This window comes from Hibiscus syriacus, unplaced genomic scaffold (assembly GCF_006381635.1).
Source record: "Hibiscus syriacus cultivar Baekdansim isolate YM2019G1 unplaced genomic scaffold, ASM638163v2 tig00110721_pilon, whole genome shotgun sequence".
In the NCBI taxonomy this organism is placed as follows: Eukaryota; Viridiplantae; Streptophyta; class Magnoliopsida; order Malvales; family Malvaceae; genus Hibiscus; species Hibiscus syriacus.
In genome coordinates this window covers 832,738-840,402 of record NW_024062839.1, presented here as the reverse complement: position 1 = coordinate 840,402, position 7,665 = coordinate 832,738, and positions in this window count along the sequence as shown.

Sequence of the window (7,665 nt, the reverse complement as noted above, 5' to 3'; positions counted from 1 at the left end):
TGAAGGATACCATAAATGAAATACATGAAAGGATGCATTAAGGCATGAAATGATGCCATAAATGAAATTAATGAATAATTACTAAGAAAAATGAAACAAAAATATACAAGAAAGAAATGTATGTTGGACATACTAAGGATGTTGATAATAGTATGAAAGAAGTTTGGTATCAATAATAGGAACTTATCTTATCCTTATGGATGATACGAATTAGTTCAAAATCAAATAACCATGATATGCTTAAGTATACATTAATGTTTCTTTAATATTATGTCTCACTAAGTACATACTTAACGTGTGTTGATTTTACTGTAGGTAAAGACAGAGATTAACTGAGTAAGGAGTGCAACTGTAGCAACGGTGATTATTAATTAAGGTTGACTCATCAGTGACAATAGGACAATCCAATTTAATTTGGAAAACTTATTTGGTATGTAATTAAAATACTAAAATGCTATGTTTTTAATAAGTGGAACTTTGTAATAGATTACAATCAATGTTTTGTTGTATATTAAAAATGTTGTGTTTTAAGAAATCAAAAAATAAAAATTTATGGGTTTTCAAACGAGAAACTTTTAAAAGTGATGTGACATATGTACCTCGTGTACGGAAAGGTATACGGGAGATGGGTGTTATATTTATTGGTATCAAAACTATAGGTTTAGTCATTCTCGGCTGAAACTAGTTTTATTTAAAATACAAAGGGATTATATGCCATAAGATTGTCAATGCTACTGGTATGGTGTCATTAGAGTGAAATTGATGGCACTCCTTACTAATGTAATGTATTATATGTATGTCATAAAAAATATTGGAATCTTCGAATTGCGAATAACTGTGGAACAAGAGATGTAAGAAAGAACTGGTAGTGGAAGTTATGAGGCTAATAATGAACAACTTCTCCCATCTGAAAATACTAGTGCACCTGCACATCAGGGATTCCGATGCCTGAGTTTGGAACTTTCATGCAAGCCCTTGATGTCATACTGACTCGGTTTCAACCTCGCCCTGCTCTTCCAGCATCGAGAATTTGATCCCAAAAGAGCTGAAAGCTTGGGAGCTCTAGAGTTCCAGGGAGAAGAGGGCGAGAGTCCTATAGAGGCTGATTTATGGCTAAATTATATTATAATAATGCTCGAAAGTCTTCACTGCTCGGATCCAAAAAAGTTGGGTGGAGTGTATCTTTACTTAGAGGATCAGCTGGGTCTGGTGGTCAAATACTATAATGTATGCACCACCGGAGCAAGTGACCTGGCAATTCTTCCTAGAAGAATTCAAGAACAAGTTGTGGGAGAACAATTCAGACTAGCAATGATGTTAAAGTTCCTTAATTTGAAGCAAGGTGATCGAGCTGTACATGAGTTCGAGGCTGAGTACAACAAGTAGAGTCGTTTTGCTACGGAAGTCGTTCCAAATGATAAAGCAAGATGTGATTGGTTTAGAGGGTTTGAGGCCAAAGTTAAAAGAGATGATACTGGCTTTGAACTTGTCGAGTTACAATAAGTCATAAATTGAAATAACTCAAGAGGAGACTTTAGCTGTGGAGCAGAGTTTACAGACGGGGAAAAGAGTGAGAATGCCTTTCACGCCTCATCATGTTAAAAGAGGCAAGGGTTCGAGTTCTTGATATTCTGATAGAGATAGTTATGTAGTAGCTTCACAGAAAAAATAAACAATCTCAGTCTTTTGCTGCTAGCTTGGGTAGAGTATATGGGAAAAGAATTCCATGTCAAACATGTGGCAAATTGCACAGTGGAGCATGTAGACTTCTCAGTGGAGATTGTTTTCAATGTGGCGAGACTGATCACTTTGCTCGAAACTGTCCTAAGAAATTTGGGGACAATTCGACGCAATCTGAAATATCAGTGGTAGCCTTAAATAAAAGCAGAGGAATGGTAGCTCCAGGGGACATCGGATTTAATGCAGAGAAGAAGAGACTCAGGGAGTCGCTAGAATTTACAACATTTAGACTAATGAGGATCGAGATGATCCTGAAATTATAACATGTATTTTTCATCTTTTGATGAGCCTGTATTGTTTTAGTTGATCCTGGTTATACATACTCATACATCAGTACAAAGTTGGTTAGAGCTAGCGGAATCCCTTTAGAACCAATTGTTAGTGAGATGATAGTAGTAAACCCTATGGGTCATAGTGCCATAGTAACTCGAGTATGTAGAAAATGCCCTATAAAGATCCAAGGGATTATGTTCCCAGCAAACTTGATGGAGTTACCCTTCGATGAATTTGAAATCATTTTAGGCATGGATTAGTTATCACATTATGGATGGGTCAATTGTCGTAAGAACACATTTTTCTAAAAGATGCAAAGGTTCAGAAATGGTAGTGATCGGCAAAAAGCGAAATCACCCTCAAATGTGATATCAGCCATGAATGCAAGGAAAATGATGACAAAAGATGTATAATTTTTCTGGTCAATGTGATAGATACTCGAATACCGGAAGTTAGAATAATGATATCCCCACAGTTAGAGAATTCTAGATATTTTTCCTGAGGAGTATTATGATTACCCCAGATCGTGAAGTAGAATTCAAGATTGAGGTTTACTTGGGTACCGAACTATTTATATGGCTCCATATAGGATGGCTCCGATGAATTGAGAGAATTAAAAGCTCATCTGCAAGAGTTTCTCGATAAAACATTTGTAAGACCCATTGTTTCCTTGGGGAGCACTTATGTTGTGTGAAAAGGAATGTCGAGTCTATGTGATTATGTATTGATTACCATCAATTAAATAAGTAATAATAAAGAACAAGTATCCTCTTTCGAGGATTGATGATCTGTTTGATCAACTGAAAGAAAATCGGTGTTTTTAAGATAGATCTAAGGTCGAGGTACCATCAGCTAAAGATCAAAGATGATGATATTCAAAGACAGCATTTCGGACTCAGTATGGGCATTATGAATTTGTGGTGATGCCATTTGGTTTGACTAATGCTCTTGCAAATTTATGGATTAATGAACCGAGTGTTTCAACCATACTTGGGTCAATTCGGGAGCACTTATGCTGTTGTGAAAAGGAATGTCGAGTCTATGTGATTAGTATTGATTACCATCAATTAAATAAAGTAATATAAAGAACAAGTATCCTCTTTCGAGGATTGATGATGTTTGATCAACTGAAAGAAACAACGGTGTTTTTAAGATAGATCTAAGGGGGGGTACCATCAGCTAAAGATCAAAGATGATGATATTTCAAAGACAGCATTCGGACTCAGTATGGGCACTATGAATTTGTGGTGATGCCATTTGGTTTGACTAATGCTCTTGCAAAATTTATGGATTTAATGAACCGAGTGTTTCAACCATACTTGGTCAATTCATGGTGGTATTTATAGATGATATTTTGGTATATTCCAAGTTAAGAGAGGAACATAATGCTCATCTTCGAGTAGTTCTTCAGACACTTCGTGAGAGGAAGTTGTATGCCAAATTGTCAAAGTGTGCATTTTGGTTAGCGAAGTGCTTTCCTTGGTCACATAGTCTCCACAGAAGGTATAGAGTAGATCTAGAAAGATCCAAGCTTAGTGAATTGGCAACCCCCAAAGAATATTTCTAAAGTCTGGATTTTCTTGAGATTTACTGGTTACTATAAACAATTTATGAAGAACTTCTCAATGTTAGCATTGCAGCTAACTAATTTGTTACGAAGATAACCCATTTGTATGGAAAGAGAAATGTCAAGAAAATTTTGAAAGGCTCAAGATAATAGTAACTGAGCCCCCGTACTAGTACAACCTGAGGTAGGTAAAGACTATGTTATTTTCAGTTATGCATCCCATAATGAATTGGGGTTTCTGCTGATGGAAAATGGAAAAGTGGTTGCTTATTCCTCGAGACAGTTGAAGAATCATGAGAAAAATTATCCGACGTACGATTTAGAATTAGCAGCAGTTGTGTTTGCATTGAAAATATGACGTTATATATGGTAAGCGGTGCCATATTATACGGATCACAAGAGTCTAAAGTACTTCTTGACTCATAAAGAATTGAACTTGAGGCAAAGAAGATAGATCGAGCCTTTAAAGGATTATGATCTAATTATCGATCATCATCCCTGAAAGACGAATGTGGTAGCGGATGCACTGAGCTGAAAGATTTTTGCCTCTCTACGGGCTTTGGATGTGCATATGTCATTAAAGGAAGATGGTGCCTTGATTGTTGAGCATAAGTTAAAGCCGATGTTTTGGGATTGAATAAAAGAGCTACAAGGTCAATATGAGAAATGCATGGTGAGAATGACACAAGTCGAAAAGAAAGAGACCAAAGACTTCGAAGAAAGAGTCGATTGATGTTTATATTATTGGGGAAGACTTTGCATTTGTAATAATGATGAATTGAAGAAAAATATTCTTTATGAGGCACATTATACCCTTTGATGATGCATCCAGGTGGGAATAAGTTGTATCAGGATATAAGAATTTGTTATTGGTGGTCTGGTATGAAAAGAGTTGTACCGGAGTTTGTGGTAAAATGTTTGACATGTCAATAAGTGAAAGCTGAGCATCAAGTACCCTTTGGATTGCTTCAACTGATATCCATTCCTGAGTGGAAATGGGAGCGAGTTACCATGGATTTTTTTAGGGTTACCTTTATCACCAGGTAAAAAGGACTCCATATGGGTAATTATAGATCAATTTAACAAGACATTTCATTTATTCCAGTTTGAGTAGAGTACTCGATGGATAAGTATGTAGAGTTCTATATAAAAAATAGTCACACTGTATGTAGTGCCTATATCAATAGTACTGATGAGACCAAGGTTTACTTCAACATTCTGGAAGTCGTACATGAGGCATTGGGTACTCGATTGTACTTCAACACAGATTTTCATAGGCATATAGATGAGCAGTCAGAACGAGCTATCCAGATACTTGAGGATATGCTAAGGGAATATGTGATTGAGTTTAAAGGATCATGGGAAAGGTATTTTCCTTTAGTGGAATTTGCTTATAATAACATTTACCAATCAAGTATTAAGATGGCCCCCTATGAAGCTTTGTATGGGAGAAAGTGTTGAACACATTAATTGGTTTGAACATGTCGACACTCATTTTTCGTCCCGTTTTTATGTTATTACTTATTATTAATATTTTTATTTTTTATTTCTCTTACAGGCTTTACATGTCAGCCCAACAAATCCTGAACCCAAGACCGAGCCCACAAAGCCAATCCAACCTAGCAACTTGACCTGACCTGGTTCCAGGCATACCATACTCTGCCATTTTCAGTTCCCACGTGAAGCATCACCAACGAGCCTCCGAGCCACTGTGTATCATCACCTACGTCAAAGGCCACCATATCAATAAAAAATATTATCATCCAAATTATCCATCCACTATAAATCCACTAAACCAAATCAAATCCTGGAAAATGGGTATGTTACCTACCAATATTCAGGCACCTGTGGAATGACCATTAATCGGCAAATATAAATACACTAGGGGGAGCATTACATTTAGAGGGAGCTCTCAGTATTGGAAGGGGGAAACAATTTGTAAAGGGGAAGCTTTTGCTAACCTATTTGAAAGAAGAACGGTGTGTAAACGAGGTTTTTTCCTCACATTCAAAGATTAATACAAACATGGATCTCTCTTTTTAAAGAATCAAAGCAGTGCAAAGCAATACTATTCATGCAAGGTTTTTTCCTCATTATCATTTACTGTCACATTTTCTTCATTTGTTTAATAGCTTTCAAAGCAAAAACGAAACTAAAAAACTAGGTAGGTTGGGTTTACCTTCGGGCATAGGAGTAGTCGAGGTAAATGAGTCGGACCTTAGGGTCCCTTTGCCGAAGTATCATCATTGTCGGAGGTAGGAAGATGCGTGAGTTTTTCTAATCCTTGCACATCAATTTTTAGTTTAGTCTTCATCCATCGGGACTTCGAAAATAAAAACAGAAATGGATAAGGGTTAAGGTTCTTACCTTAGTGTTGCGGGCTCCCATGGCCGGAGTGGTGGTCCTCAAGGATCGAGAGGTGAGTGGTCGTGGTTTGATTTCGAGAGGTAGGGGTTGTTTTTTATCCTCTATAGGTTGACTTAAGGGTTTAGAAAAAGAAGATAGGTAAATGTTTACATTAAAGAAGAGGCCCGCCGTAGTAGGTCATTGGAAATGGAAGTACACGAAGGGTCGAGGGTCATGCACGACATTTAGGGAATGATTTAGTGAACTTTGTCCTTGGGTTTGTGGTCTAGATAGAACACCAAGGTGGTAAGGCTGGTTTAAGGTTTGTTTCGGTTTCTCCGATAGTGGTGTTAAATCTGTGAAGAACCATGAAGAAGAAATAAAGATGGGGAAGAGAGGAGAGCAAAAATGGCTGAAAAATGAAAAGTGAGGCTAGGGTTTAATGTACCCAAATATTTTATATTAGCTTGATGAAATGGTGTCGTTTAGGAGGCTTAGGGTTTTTCATTTGTGAATGGCTATTTAGTCTTTGGGTCCTTTAATATTCGTTTACCATTCATTTTTGTCTTAGAATGAGTCTTTTATATTTGTAATTTGGTCTTTATATTTTGCGCATTTGATTTTGGTCCTGAATGCTAATGTATTTATTTTCTTTCGTTTACATATTTGGCCTTCGAATTTTGCATGTTCTATTTTAGTCTATTGGTTTGTTTAATCGAATTTGCATGTTGTGTTTCTGGCCTATTACTTTAAAAGTTTTTGCTTGATCCCCTGCGAGTTGTTTTTTTATGGTTTCAATGCTTGTAATCTTTTATACGTAAATTCATTGATGCATGTTTAAGATACAAATGCATGTAAATATACATATATATATATATATATATATATATATATATTATAATTAGGTTTAAGTTTGACTTTAATATACTTGAGTAAATATCATGTACATGAATATTCCTTTTTAATAATTATGTGAATTTGCATTGGGGATATTTATTACATGCTATATTTAGATGCTATGATTACGCATGTTTAAACTTCACACATTTAATTTAGAGGAGATAGTATAATGTTTAATTTAAGTTCCATTTTATTCATTTGTGTGCATATCGGACTAGTCATTTATTTAGATCGAATGTTACATGATATTTTTAATCATAATATTTGTTTAATTAACTTTTGCATGACATCCTTTTTGCATAATTTGTATAATATCCTCATGTGCATAACTCGACATTGTTACATAATTGGATTAAGAGTAATATCCTTTTAATTTAAAATTGTTTTAAGTGGGTTGTCTTAATGTATTAGATATCCGTTTTTGACGATTTCAAATTAGAAGTGTATCTCATTAGTACACCTAAAAATGACTTTAAAATTTGGGAACGAAAGAAAAAAATGTTCGACTATTTAAATTTGTCGAGAAAAGGTTGTTAGAACTCATATAAGATCTGGTCTCGATATTTTTAAATAATCGAATATTCTTTATCTTTCTAAAGGCTTGGTAATTTTAATTTAATCTATTTTGGTGCTTTTAAATATTATAAAATTTACTTCTTTGTTATTTTTTGGATCATAATTCAAATTAAAGTCAAACTTATAAATTTCATTGCAAAGACATTAATTAATCGACTAGGTATCGATTTAGCTCGTTGTGGAGGTGCTAATCCTTCCCTACGCGTAACTCCCGAACATTTTTGGTAACGCAGACTTCAATTTGTTGTTTTAATTAAAATTAA